Source organism: Rutilus rutilus (genome assembly GCF_951802725.1).
Source record: "Rutilus rutilus genome assembly, chromosome: 7".
Lineage (NCBI taxonomy): Eukaryota > Metazoa > Chordata > Actinopteri > Cypriniformes > Leuciscidae > Rutilus > Rutilus rutilus.
The window spans coordinates 44,809,710-44,825,369 of NC_140221.1; positions in this window are offsets into that span (position 1 = coordinate 44,809,710).

Here is a 15,660-nt window from a genome sequence, read left to right on the forward strand (position 1 = left end):
CGTATGGCAGATTCACGCCTACCAAAGCAGGTCTTTTATGGACAACTCCAGAGTGGCATGCGCGCTCAAGGAGGGCAACTAAAACGCTACAAGGACGGCCTCAAAGCCAATTTGAAACTATGCAACATGGACCCAAATGACCTTGAAGAGATGGCTGCAGACAGGACATCATGGCGAGCACAGTGCCATAATGCCATACACTCCTTTGAGCTCAGCCGCATCACTTCTGCAGTAGACAAACGAAGACGCAGAAAGCGCAATGCCTTAACATCTAGAACAACATCTAGCCATTTTGTGTGCGACGCCTGTGGCCGGCCATGTGCGTCAAGGATCGGCCTCTATTCACATCGTAGGACGCACCAACAACAACTGTGACGAGATCTGTCGTGTCGACAGCTCAGACCATACATTATTCTTTCTGGAAACTTTTTACTTTAACTTCCCTACACTTGAAAGACAAATGTCGTACTTTTTACTCTGTCAAGGTCCTTGAGTAGAAAGTAGTAACGTCAGTCAGGGGATGATTTTGGTTGCAGGGGTTGCATTTTGGTTGGAAATGAAAGTCGGGTTGACGTCAGAACCCGACAGATTTTGGTTTCTGACGTCAACCCGACTTTCATTTTCAACCACAATGTGGTCCAACGTTGGAGATTAAAAGATAACTATCGCCAAAATGCAACCTAGGGTCTTTTTGTGAATCTACTCGAGGCAAACTTTCGTGTAAAAGCATAATTAGAATGGAAAAGCCACTTTTAAGTTTGACCGTATTTTCGTTTTCGGTCAAATTGCCTTTTGAATGTGTCGAGCCTTCTAAGTGTTTTAAAAATAGCGATTTTTGATGCTATCATAGTAATACCCCAAGCACTCCCATTGAAAAGGCAATTTGACCTAAAACGAAAATACGGTCAATCTTAAAAGTGGCGTTTCCATCCTAATTATGCTTTTAAGAGAAAGTTTGCCTCGGGTAGATTCACAAAAAGACCCTAGGTTGCATTTTGGCGAGAGTTACCCTTTGACGTTGGATTCTGACATCAACCTGATTTTCATTTTCAACGTTGGGTTTGGTCTTCTAAATGCGAATTTTGTCATTGTTTTGGAGCACACTTGCTTATAGATAACAGTAAGGCTAAGATATATTCGTACTAAAAGCCAAAAAACTTTAAATAGGACACTATTTGAGGGAACAGCCATTTGGGTGACCGAAACCATTGTGGACGTTATTGAGTGACTTATTCAATCTCACATTCAATCCCACTACTGGAACTTTGTTCTAGAAATAAATGTGATTGATATGAAGGTAGGCATCCATAAATTCATATAGAGGAATAAGGTACTTTTAAGTATTACATATAACATAGACACTTCGAATCAATTCCCTGCATATAAAAACCAAGTCGTTTTTCTTGTTGAATATCGCAGTTGAATTGAAATTGGTTGCAAACGCTATATCTAACATTAAACTATAGCTACTCTTAACTAGCCTGCACTATAAGCTAATAACAAAACTAGTCATAGAAACAAAAATGTGTTTTCCCCATTGAATAAAGTTAATGCATTTTCAGGTTAAAGTTAAAGCATTCTCAAGTTAATGTGTCTTGTTTTAAGGTTTCATATATATTTATTGGACAACGAGACAAAAATAATAAAATATATCATTCTTTGTTTGCACTAGCATCGCTACTTTTAGTTAGTTAGTCACCAAGTATACATGTCACTAATGGTCTGATCACCTTCGGTAGAGTCAAAATAACTATATTATTAGCATATTATCTGACCAGCCCTGTGGCTACAGGAAGTCTCTGTGGAGTAGAGATTCCACACACACACACGCAGCCCGAGGACAGACTCGAGAGTATCTGCTCATTAGTGTTCACCATGCTGCTTGTGACACCATTAAAAGTAAACAAAAACCAGGCATTTTTCCCTCTAGCCGTGAGCTATAAGAATCAGCATTGTACATTAAAGGAAATTAAGGTGAAAGGTGTCTGAGGTTAAAGAAGCCAAAGGATTTATAGCTTTAAAAAAGCATGCAACTTTTGTATAATGGCGTTCAGGATTGGGCTTTGTCAGGTGGACGATAAAAAAGGAGAGCTGATATAAAGTAAGGGAAAGCATCTCTGCAGCCAGCAGGCATCATAAAGAGTATGCAAATCACACCGCCTGTCTGCCTCATTAATATTAAACATGGCTTATTAGACAGAGCAAAAGCCTGACCCCTGGAGCGGCTCACACACCTCCTGAATAATTAATGCGTCTGATTATGTTAATCAGGAGCGTTCCAGGAGAGGAGTGTGTGGGGATTTGCTCGAGGTGTGGGACGACTCGTGCCATGGGCTTTGCTTTTTATCTCCTGTCAACTCAATCTGCGTTACGCCGCTACACGCTTCATTTTTTTTTTTTTTATCCTAAAGAAAAGGTCCTACTTAATCAAAATACTAATTTGTATTGCCATTTGCAGCAGAATTCTGGTTCTATACTTTGCTATTTTCTACAACAATATACACTAACAGACAAAAGTTTGGAATGATTACGTTTTTGTTATGTTTTAAAAGAAGTCTCTTCATGCTCACACACTGTACAATTTAGAGGCTTAGTTACAATTTAAAATAACTGTTTTTCTATTGTTATCCGTGTGATCAAAGCTGAATTTACTCCAGCATCATTACTCCAGTCTTCAGTGTCACATGATCCTTTAGAAATCATTCTAATATGATGATTTGCTGTTATGCTGCTCAATTATTAATAATGGTTCCTTATTATTATCATCAATGTTTTTTTTTTTGAAAACCGTGAATAATTGTTTTCAGGATTCTCTGATGAATAATGTTCTAAAGGAACAGCATGTTTTCCAAATAGAAATCTTTTGTAACATTATAATGTCTTTACTGTCACTTTTGATCAATTTAATGCATCCTTGCAGAATAAAAGCATTCATTTCTTTTCTTTTTTTTATCTTATACAATTGAATGGTAGTGTATCACAGTTTACACAAAAACTGTTTTCAACATTGATAATAATCAGAAATGTTTCTTGAGCATCAAATCATCATGTTATAATGATTTCTGAAGGATCATGTGACACTGAAGACTGGAGTAATGATGCTGAAAATTCAGCCTTGATCACAGGAATAAATTATGTTTTAAAATAGATTTAAATAGAAAAAAGTTATTTTAAATTGTAATAATATTACTGTACTTCTGATCAAATGCAGTCTTGGTAAGCATACATACACTCTAAAAATGCTGGGTTGTTTTAACCCAATTTTGGGTCAAACATGAACAAACCCAAACAATGGGTTAAAAATGTTTTTTTTTGTACATATTTGACCCAAATCTGGGTTGAAACAACCCATCATTTATTAGAGTGTAACTGAGTTCTTCCAAAAACATTTAAAAAAGCGTAATTATTCCAAAATGTATAATACCCATAATGGGTTACTGTAAATGAGTGGAACTGTGCTAAAAACGGACCTCAGCGAGCACCTGAAGTGTTTAGCTGTGTGTCGGAGAAGTGTGCAGGTCTGCAGATCATAACTACACACAAAGGCAAAGGGCATTTGATTAGCGCTTTAGACTGACCTCCTCTTGACCCCTCATTTCTACTGGATCCTCCATTCCTGCTGCTTTCCTCTGGGGAATGGAAGAAGACCAGCAATGAATGACCACCAGATCCCATGGATGAAGATCCAATCAGTCACCGCTGAACAGAACCGCCCTGTGAAACTCATCAGGGATAAAGATGGCCACGGGGTCTCGTCTTCTGAGAAAAACGGCCCCAGAAATGATACGATCAGCATCTGTCGGTAAGGCTGCGCTCAAGGCCATTTTTTAGCTTCAATATCCTGAAGGAGAAGATGAAGATGATTGCCAAAATAATGACTCTGTGGAGCTGGAAAAAAGATTTATATGATATATGTACGGACAAAAGATGAGATTTAGTGAGTGATGAAATTTATTTGTAGCAATTTTACCATCCCGCAAAAAACAGTAGTTTCTAGCCCTTATTCGCCAGAGAAACAAGTGCCATCTTTATAATTTTGAGTTTCGTTTTTGCGGTAGCTCTGTATGTTTCTATGACATCGCTGTCGAAGAGTAGCCTGATTTGCTGTTGAAGTGGATTTACTCATTGTAAAGTTAATGAATGTTATCATGAGCATTGTACTGTTTCATAATTATGTAAGTAGACCGGGAAGATTTGAAAACGAGTGGCTCATTTATAAATCCATAAGATCTTAACTTCATGCTGTGGAAATACAGACCGGTAGACAGAACACAACGAGTGTAGCACTGGAAAGGGGTGGGGCTACATAAAGGACAGGGGCGTGGCTACATAAAGGAAAGGAGCAGGTTTACATAAAGGACAGGGGCGGGGCTACATAAAGGACAGGGGCGTGGCTACATAAAGGACAGGGGCGGGGCTACATAAAGGACAGGGGCGGGGCTACATAAAGGACAGGGGCGGGGCTACATAAAGGACAGGGGCGTGGCTACATAAAGGAAAGGAGCAGGTTTACATAAAGTCTATACAAGGATGAATACACAGCTAGTTTGGTGCTGATTAGTTATTAATCATGAAACAAAAAGCATGTGTTTCTGGTGAAGAGGCTTGACCAAGGAAGCCATACTTAGTTAAAGGAATAGCTCACTCATTTACTAAAGGGATAGTTCACCCAAAAATGAAAATTCTGTCATAATTTACTGACCCTGATGTTGTTCCAAAACTGTATGACTTTCGTTCATCTTCGTAAACGCGCTTTATAGATTCATATTTTGTAAATAAAGTGGAAAGAGGTTAAACCTCTGGAGTCGCATGGATTACTTTAATCATGTCTTTACCACTTTACTGGGCCTTGAAAGTGGTATACCCGTCAATGGAGGGACAGAAAGCTTTCAGATTTCATTAAAAAGATCTTCATTTGTGTTCTGAAGATGAACGAAAGTCTTACAGGTTTGAAATGACATGAGGATGAGTAATTAATGACATAATTAAAATTTCAGGGTGATTTATCCCTTTAAAATAGACAAAAGGATAGATTTTGCAGAATGTCCAAAATGTAGCCTACACTGTTAGGCAGTAAAAAAGGTTGGTTTTTTTTTTATATGAAATGACTTTTCCTAGGCAAATTCACAAACTCAGCTAGAACCAAATTAGAATTAAGGCTTTTTATTTTATCGCCTGACATTTACAAAAGATTTCCATTTCAAATAAACGTTGTTCTTTTGAACTTTATATTCATCAAAGAATCCTAAATAAAAAAAAAACATCATGGTTTCCTTCCACAGAAATATTAAGCAGCACGATCGGATTTGGACTGACAGTGTGAATGTAGCCATAGTGAACTATTTTACATCAACATTATATAAGCCATAGTCAACGCTTCATTTACACATGTGGCTGATGCTGTGCCTCTCTCAACCACAAACGCCATCTTTCATCAGTTTTTTTGCACTCTTCTCTTTAACTTTCGGCAGTCTATAGAACTCGAAATGTTTTTTCTCGGTGCGACTGATTAGTACAGACCAAAACACGACCATTTTTCAGCAGCAATAATCAGCCAAATTTGAGTCCGTTCAGTTCAGTGGCATTGTTTACGTTCAGTGCCTCCAAAATGGCCGACTTCCGTATTGAAGATGTGTAGCGAAAACGCTCTATAATAATAAGAAGAAGAAGAACGGAGTGTCTATTTACAGTAAGTGCAAATGTACACTAGGAAAGGCGAGTAGCAAACAATATGGACCCAAATCGACCCGAGTTCAAATTCACCTTTTGCCGAACTCTCTCTACTCTCTCTTTTCCCATCACACATCAGATCGGAAAGGCATTTATTTTCAATAAAAATGAAGAAAATATTCAAAAGGTGGAAATAAAGTACCTAATGTTTGTTTGAAAGTGTTTAGGGTTAGGGTTAGGGGTGTAGGGAGGGCTTTATTGTCCCAATAAGGCAGCATCCATATAATTGTAATAAATATTACACTCTGTTATTATTGCATACTGTTTAATGTTTAATGTACAACAACAACACTGAGGTGCAAATAGTATCTGCCACTATTTATAAGTATACACAGCATCTAACTACTATGTACTATTTTTACATAGTGTAAATAGAATATATTGCTATTTTCACTTAGTGCAAATAGCCGCTGCCTGATAAGAAAAGTTTCTTGAGGAGCAAATCAGCATGTGATTTGTGAAGGATCACGTGACACTAATAAACATGTAAAAAAAGTGGTACTTTTGAACGGTATTGTAGTGGTTTTGTCTGCTGTAAGTGGCAGCTAATTAGTGCGGTATTAGCATTCATGTGTGCTCGGAGAAATTTAAAGTCCTTCTAGGGACAAGTCGGTCATAAACACTGATTCATTTCAGCTGGGATGGTGTTCATCGTTTGCTTATAATTGATTTTTTTTCTATGATGTTATTACTGGCAGACTGTGGCACCTGCGAGTGCTGCTAATGTGCCATCTTCCCTTCAGATGCTACTTCACCAATCACTGTTGCCAGCGTAACCGTTTCATAAAATTTCACGGCTCGCCATCTGCTCTTCCCAGACAGACGGAGGCTCACGCGCTCATCATCAGCCGCGGAGACGAGCATTAACACGGATGATCTCTACCGGGAGCCGGACAGGTGCTTCCTATCCCTTAAATACCAGCGTCTCTTCATTGAGGCACTTTTGGACTTTCTGGAAGATAAAAAATCTTCCGAAAAGGCCCCCTGAAATCAAAATTTAAGTTTTTTAGAATAATCTGGTGTGTTCCAAACCAATGACAACATTTGCATTTAGGAGATAAAATGGATCACAGATTTTTATGACTTCACCGCGGACTTCAGTTTCTCATCACATCTTCTCTCCAAGCAAATACTCTCTAGAATCTAAAGCTCCGCCCCTATGCTATAAATTTAAATATATAAAGAAATGGGTTATTTAATTTTTTCTAGTGATAAATTATGTTTACGAGCTGCTTAATGCATACAATTACATTAAAATTACAAATTAATTATAACAAAATTAAAACTAAATCCATTAAATGATCTCATGATGGGAACCCCTGAAATGCTCAATATATAAAGTGCCTGACAGAACCCTTTAAAGTTCTAACCTTTTCTTCTAAGAGTTTAGTTTATTACGTTGATTTGACAAAACATGCTAGCAATGTGTTAAACATGCTAACAATGTGCTAAAACATGCCAGCAACATGATAATTCATGCTTACAACATGTTAAGACATGCTAGCAAAATGATAATTCAGGCTATAAACGTGCTTAAGCATGTCATATCAGGCTAACTCAAGTCAACACCATGCTAATTCATGCTAACAACGTGCTAAGACATGCATCATGATAATTAATGTTAGCGATGTGTTAAAACTTGCTAATTCATGCTAGCAATAGGCTAATTCATGCTAGCAAAGTGTTAAATAATGCTAGCAATGTGGTAAAACATGTTAGCAAAATGCTAATTCATGTTAGCAATGTGTTAAAACATGTTAGTTCGCGCTGGCAATGTGCTAAAACACGCAAGCAACATTATAATTAATGTTGGCAAAATGTTAAATCATGCAAGCAATGTGATTAAACATGCTAGCAACATGTTAATTCATGTTAGCAACATGCTACTTATGCAAGAAACATGTTAATTCATGCTAGCAAAATGTAAAAAAATGCTAGCAATGTGCCAATTATGACAACATGCTAAAAACATTTTAAATCATGTTAACAGCATGCTAAAAATGTATGAAATCATGCTAACCACATGGAAGCAACATGCTAATCATGCTAACAGCATGCTAACAACATTTTAATCACGTTAACAAAAGGCTGGCAACATGTTAATCATGCTAGCAAAACATGCTAAACATGTTAGTATCATTTTTGACTTTCTCTGAATAAAACCTTCAAACTTCCAGCTTTTCAAAGTTACTTTAAACTTTCAGACCTGGCTTTGTCAAGCCAACATCAAAGTTTGCCATCAAACTTTATTCATATAGTTTAATTTGTTTATTAACAGTGTCTAAAGGCCTTTACATGCTTCATGGGAGAATTCTGCCATTTTTTTCTTTACAAATCATCATAAAAAGTCATTTCCACCATATTTACCTTTCTTTTCTTCACACATCACTTCCTCTCGCTCTTCAAGTTTACTAACCCTGAAAAAAAAAAAGTAAGCCTAAGGAGCATAACTGTGGTGGAAAGGATGGGAAACTGAGGGACATTTGAATTGATCTGCATTAAAAAGAGCAAATTTCCTTGCTCTAATACATTGTTTTTGTTCTTTTGAAGCACAAATTAATTTTGCATATGAAACAACAGGCGAAGTCTTTTTAGTCTTCTTTTCTGCATTTCACCTCTGCTCTAACTTCTTTCCTAATCTATACCTGCCATATATTAGTATGAGCATATTACTCAGTGGCAGATTACTTATTCTGCATTTGTAAGTCGCTTTGGATAAAAGTGTCTGCTAAATGAACAAATGGTTTTCTTTTTTGGTGTACAGTATGTTTAATACAGACAAAATGCTGCAGATAAACAGTAAAAGTGATGCTTTCATCTGTTGGCACTTACAGTTTACAATAATACAATAATAGCGGCTGATCCCACGTGCCTTTCTTTTAATTATTCTGTGTCTTGTTTTCTTTAACGCTCTTTCTCAGTGTTTCATCTAACAGCCCCAGGTCTTAAACCCCTGTAGTAAGAGGAGATAGATGTGCTTGTAATACTCAGGCAGCGTGAGTAAAACTAATGATCATGATTATTATGATGAATGGGGAATGTAGAGAGTAAAAACTGAGTTAGAGATGACGGTCCCCCTTCTGTTGCTGAACACTGGGACTGTTTCTGCACTGATTTACACAGAATACATTATGTTCAATGGGGTTTGGGACCTCGGTGCATTAACCCTTTGATTGTCATGTTACAAGCCCTGTTTATCTTAGCAAAGCTATCGTTCGAGCTCTGAGGATTGTTTCGAGAAAAACAACAACACATTTCACATAAAGCACTGTATTGGAGCTTGATCCGTTTTTCCAAAAGCATGTGATCATGACATCGGAAACTAGCCGGAGAACCACGTGACTGCTTCAGTATCGAGGTTTAAGATAGCGAATTACAGTGCATTTTTCATCACTCTTATGCACTGTTTATTTTTTTTCAATATTGCAATTTATATATAAAGCACAAATTAATTTTGCCCATGAAATAAGTAGTATTGAGGAATGGTCAGAATAGACAGATCAGAGATTATATTTATGAATTTATTTATTTTATTTATTTTAATGCCATACACTGACATGAATTAATAACTTTTATTTCTTAAAAAAAAATAAAAAAAATTTTTTAAAAGATAAAAAATAATAATAATAATAATAATAAAAAATAAAATAATTTTTTTTTTAATTATTTATGACCTGTTTCGCAAAGCTTTGTCAATCTCTAGTCTACACTTTAGTAAACACTGGCTGCTATTTTATATTTTATAAAGTATCCAAAACAGTATGCATTATGTATGCACTGCACATTAAAAAATATATATTGTTATGCCATAGCCTCATTATGTTGAATGTTTAAATCTGCAAAATTCGAATCAATCATTGAGTCAAGAAAAGTATTTATTTCCGCAAATGTTGTAAATGTCATGCTTGTATTTCTATACACTCTAAAAAATGCTGGGTTGTTTTAACCCAATGTTGGGTCAAATATGGACTAACCCAACATTGGGTTAAAAATGCAATTTAAAAATGGACAAACCCAGCCGTTGGGTTATGCAATTTGTCCATTTTTTAATTGCATTTTTGTCCATTTTTGATTTTGTCCAAAATGCAATTTGTCCATTTTTAAACTGCATTTTTTAACCCAACGTTGGGTTAGTCCATATTTGACCCGACATTGGGTTAAAACAACCCATCATTTTTTATACAGAAATATTGCTAACTTTGCACAGTATACATTCTGCATTTACTTCAAAGTGGCCTATACCTTTGGTCAAATTCTAAAGCATTACTTTAAGGTTTCCTTGTTACAGTGTAATTATACATTTAAGTTCTGAGTAATAATCAGTAATAATGTATTGTTATGTTTTTTTTTAGAGTATCGCATTGCAACATCTATTAAAATCACGTCTGTTGCATGATGCATGAGATGAGGAGGAGAGTCATACAAATCAGGCTCGAGAAAACAGCTGATACAGAACTTTCCATGCAAAGTACAAGTAGACAAGGCCTTACCGTCTCTGAACACACAGGTGTTTCATTAGCATAACACCATGTGATCTTGCATGTGATAATGCACGATCCATGTCTTGCGTGTTCTCCGGTTACATTCTTCACAATATCTTGAGCTCGACTGATAACGTATCGCTATACTCTCTTCTGAGTTTCCTGAAGAGAAAAAAGACAAAACGTGATTTAAAGGCAAAATAAATGATAAAACCCATTGGTTTATAACTAAATAGCACAAATCACCTTCATTTCCAGAAGTCCTTGCATGATTTGGTAGCATTTCCAATGTTTTTATTTTTATTTATTACTATGATTAGTCATGTGATTTGCTATTATGTTGTGAGTTGCATGCAATGCTTTTTAATGCTTTTCTAATAGTGCTTAAAATGTTATTCAATATATTTTACAGTACTGTTAAAGTGCTTCTTTTTTATTTTTACAGTAAATTTCACATGATTTTTCTATGGAATCAATCACATTTTTGTGCTTGTCTTGGTGATGTATTACATATAACAAAACAATAATATTTACATATAGTCAGCAAACATGCTAAACACACTCATATTTAATCTCCTTAATTAAGACACTAACCGATGGCTCCCCAAGACACCGAGTGTTTAAGCCAATTGCAGTATTAATAACCTCATTAATTGAACGACATAATTGCGTATCAAGAGCCAGGCTGCTGTGCGGGTTCAGAGGGGAAGGGTTCATTTTCTCAGAGAACCAGTCATGCATTATTTACGTACGCCGATTAATAATACATCGTAGCGGGGTGAAAAATACACCCCCCCCCCACTCAGCAAACCTGCAGAAAGCAAATGATTTTAATATTCATGGCTTGCGTGAAGAACGACGAGCTACGGTTGCGGGGAACAAGAAAGACTACTTTTCATCTCCTCCAGCTATAAATAAAAATGTGCACAGAAACAAACTTCATTTATTTCGCTAAACAAATGACTGACCTGGCAACACTTGTGGGTGAAACAAAAGAAACATTAGAGAGATAAATGGCGCCCGTGATAATGGGCTGTAGAGAGGGGTGAGCCTGCCTATTAGACATGTATATTATAATGGCAAAAATTCTCAGGAAAACAGCATTATGAGGAATAAAATCAGGAGAGGGATTTATCATGTGCGTAGATGAGGAAATGATCATAGAACTTCCCAGCAACCCGTGCCTAAAGCCTGCCACACAACACAATCATTAGTTTACACCAGTACATGCTGAAACTAATGCAATATTTCTGGAATGCAAGAGTGTGCAGAACAACGGTTAAAGGAATAGTTCAGACAAAAATGAGAATTCTGTCATCATTTGCTTGTTCATCCGCATGTCAATCCAAACCTGCATGACTTTCGTTCTTTTGCAGGGCACAAAAATGATTTTTTATCACATTGAAGCATATTTCTACAAAAACTGTTGGGTTGAAAAAATAACTTTTTATTTACTATTACAATACATTTTGGGTTGTTTTGTAACCCACTGCACTATTATTTTGACCCAGCATGTTGGGTTGTTTATTTAATCCAGAATAATGTTTTGAAATATTTTTTTTTCAGGAATACTAACTTATTTTTACCTCATAAATGGGTTAATATTTCCAGATAAATACACAACCACTGTGTTTACATGATACGTTCTAAATACAGCATAGTTTACAGTTTGTATTCATGCATACTGTGAAAGCATATACTGACCTGTTGTGGTGAAAGGCCTAAAAAGGTCAAATACATCATATTTTTTTAATTAAAACAAAGGTAACACTTTATTTTAGAGTGTCCTTGTTACACGTTACATGTGTAATTACTATAAATTATGCATAATTAGATGCAACTAACCCTAACCCTATAGTAGTTAATGATTATTACTCAGAACTTACATGTATAATTAGCTACACTTGTAACAAGTACACCTTAAAATAAAAGTGTAACCAAAAAATGTATAAAAATAGTTTAAGGAAAGCAATTTTCTTTGCAATGTACAGACAGAAAGAAAGTCATATGAGCTTCAAACAGGTCAAAAACATCACCTTTTTTTTTTTCATCTAAAAAAGTTTTTTTTTTTTTTTTTTTTTACAAATTCTCCAAAGTTGTATTTTAACATTTTTAGTTATTCCTTTAAATCTCTCTCCTTTTTTTTTTTTACTTTAGGAAATGTAGGCCTGTGCCCCAAAACACTGTCTCTTTAAATGAGCTAAAAGAGCACAAAATATGATTTTTAGTGAGTTTGTTTTGTATATATATGTGTGCATTTGCCTGCATTTGGTGAAAGTCCTCCTCAGCATTAATTACTGCATATGACAAGCAGCTTGACAGGCGTGTAGAGCTCATTATCCCAGCTCACTGGAAACTTTGCAATTTACGAGTGAGGCAGACCAACCATGGGCCAAATTAATCTTTGCTCTCTCTCCTTCCAGCGAAAAAAAAAAAAAAAACTTTTCTAATATTCTCATTAATAGGCTTGTGCTCTGGACCTCATTATGTGTCAAACATTAACCAAGGATCCGAACGTTAACAAAGAGTGCTGGAATCCACGAGGAGCGTGTTCATATACGCCTGTCTTTCTGCTTTATACGAGGATCTTTTAATCATTGCCCATGTTTCTCCTGAAAGAGGATCATTACGAGCTGCTGTGTTTCATCTCGAGGAGAGAAAGTGAAAAGAGTTGTGAAAACATTTGGTTGTGTGAAATGTTTGAGCCTCGAGATAAAATTTTAAATGAAGCTCGCTTTGATTTAAGTGCTTGTTTTATATTTCATTAGCATAAAGTGTATGTGTAAATTAATGTGTGAACATATAAAATCAACAACAAAAAAAAAACTTTTTATAACCCCTCACAATGAAGTTTAAATCAATAGATTTTAATCTAAGGCATAAAAGCAAGCATCAACGTCACTCATATTTGGGCTTAGAGATCAAAACGAACCACTTATCCTTATAAGAATTAAACAATGGCACATATTTTGTCCCGGGACAGATATTATGATGATGTGTTGAGGTGTGCTATTGCTTTTCTAAATAATACAATTTTAAATTCCGGAAAAATCCCATATGGACCATAAAAATATTTTTTTTTTTATAGACTTTCGGAAGATTAGCCTGCTAAAATCCCCAGAAACACCCATGTGGTTAAAAAACAGTGATCCAGATGGTCACTTATTGTCTAAACTCAACTCAAAAAAAAAAAAAAAAAAAAAAACAGTAATATCCAAACACTAAAGTAATAGCACAGCTCTTCTTACATGATTAATCCATAAATGCACTAAATTAATCCATGTTCAGTCATATGAATAATTAAGGTTGGAATTGTATTGCATTGCTCAATACACCCACACATGCACGTAGATCGAGTAACTAAATCAGTTCATGGATTTAAACAGCACTTGATTTCTCACATATAGCCTTTATAAATCCGCTTGAACAATTTACTTGTGCGTTTGATGGAATGAAGGAAAAAAGGGCAGATAAATTCTCATTTTCGAGGAAGTTTCCACATAAAACATCTGCAAACGAATGGAAATGAAGATGTGGTAATCAGCATAACGAAAAGACTTTTGTGAAGCGTATACTAATCCTCTGGTTTTGAGCGCACATGTCCTCCACACCGCATTAGCACGCTGTCAGAATGCAAGAGACACCAGCTAATGTAGGTCAGATGGGTTACAGTGGAATAACTTACACACATTTTGACACTAAGTCTGGATTTTGTCCTGGTGTAGTGTGAGAGAGAGAAACTGTGATGCACACTGAAGCAGGGCTATAGATAGGCCTAACTAAAACTAAAACTAAAACCATACTTTTATTTATTTTTATTTTATTTCTTTAGTGTGTAATGTTGCTGTTTGAGCATGCAAAAGCTCTGCAAAGTAACAAAGCACAAAGTCCCTCCAGCGGGAGTTATTCTCTATATCCGTGTCACTGTTTCTGAACTCCCTGAAACGCCTCCATTTGTAGTCTTGAGTTTTCTTCAGGGAACAAACACGTCACAATATTCCTCATTTAAATAATTCATATGCAGAATAAAGGGGCGGGGCCTGGTTGAGTTAGTTAGTGGTGTGTTGAAACTTGTGGGCTGCGTCCGAAATCACACACTTCCCTAATAGGTGCAAAACAGTATGTGTCAAAAGTAGTATGTCCGAATTAACAGTATACTCATAAAAGAGTAGGCAAAAAGTACCCGGATGACCTACTACTTCTGGTGAGATTCTGAAGTGTGCATATGATGGACATTTTATTATCCCATGAAGCACGCAACTGACACTGGTAGGTCACATGATAATGACAATGTGATACATCCAGATTACAATCATTACTATAGAACCAACTTTTTTTTTTTACTTATTTAAAATGTGATTTCGGATGCAGCCGTGGTTATGCTAAGGGGTGTTCATATGTTCAAAGCAGTTGACCAATCACAACACACTGGTCCAGCCGGCCAATCAGAGCACATGGAAGGAGGGGCTTCATAGAGACAGCCAGGAACTAAACAGAGCGTTACTGACAGACTGTGAAGAGAGGAGCTGCAACAATGGAGAACATGAGGAAAATAATCAACATTCAAGCATGAAAACCTGTTCTAGTAGAGCCCAAAATCAACTAAAACTAAACTAAAATAGTTAAAAAAATGTACTAAAATAAAAATATATACATACATTTATATATATATAAAAAAAAAATGACAAAAACACAACAAACAGACATAAACTGAAACCAGAAAATAAAAAGTCATTCAAAACATTAAAAAACTATAATAGTATCCCAATGATCCTAAAATAACACTACTCTAACGCACTTAACATAATTCAATACTCAATAATTCAATAGTAATTAGAACCACATTTCTACATCTTTTGAAGATATTGGGTTGTTGTTGTCCATGCAGAAATCACGTTTACTGACACAAGGCATAAAATCGATTGCTCAGATAATAATAACAACAGCGATGCTGTACGATTATCATTTTAAATCTAGCTTAATCAATCAGCTTTGATAGCTAAACAAGCGTCCTCATGAACTCCACCTGGAAAATGCTTCCACAGAGTTATTAAGGTTCATTTCCACAAAAATGGCGCAGATCATATTTTCCCCTGTATCCTGACAGGCCCCGGACGTTTTGAAATGCACTGGCCCACACAATATCTAATGCATATGAATTTGCGCTCGGGGGTAATCAGGGTTGGAACAGACAGAGAATGGTCATGATGAAAGGTCAAGCACTTCAAACCATTTATATGCATGTTGACAGACAGACAGACCATCCAAACCCCATACACACCAGATCAGCTGGAGAAAACTACTTGGCACTCGGGAAAAAAAAGGATTCGGCCTGGAGATCACATAATCCTCATAAGAATCAGCCTACAGGTATATTCAGACAGATTGCTAAAGATCAATATCTTTATGGAAGAATGAAAGGGATTGTACCTAGTGTGCTCTGTGCTAG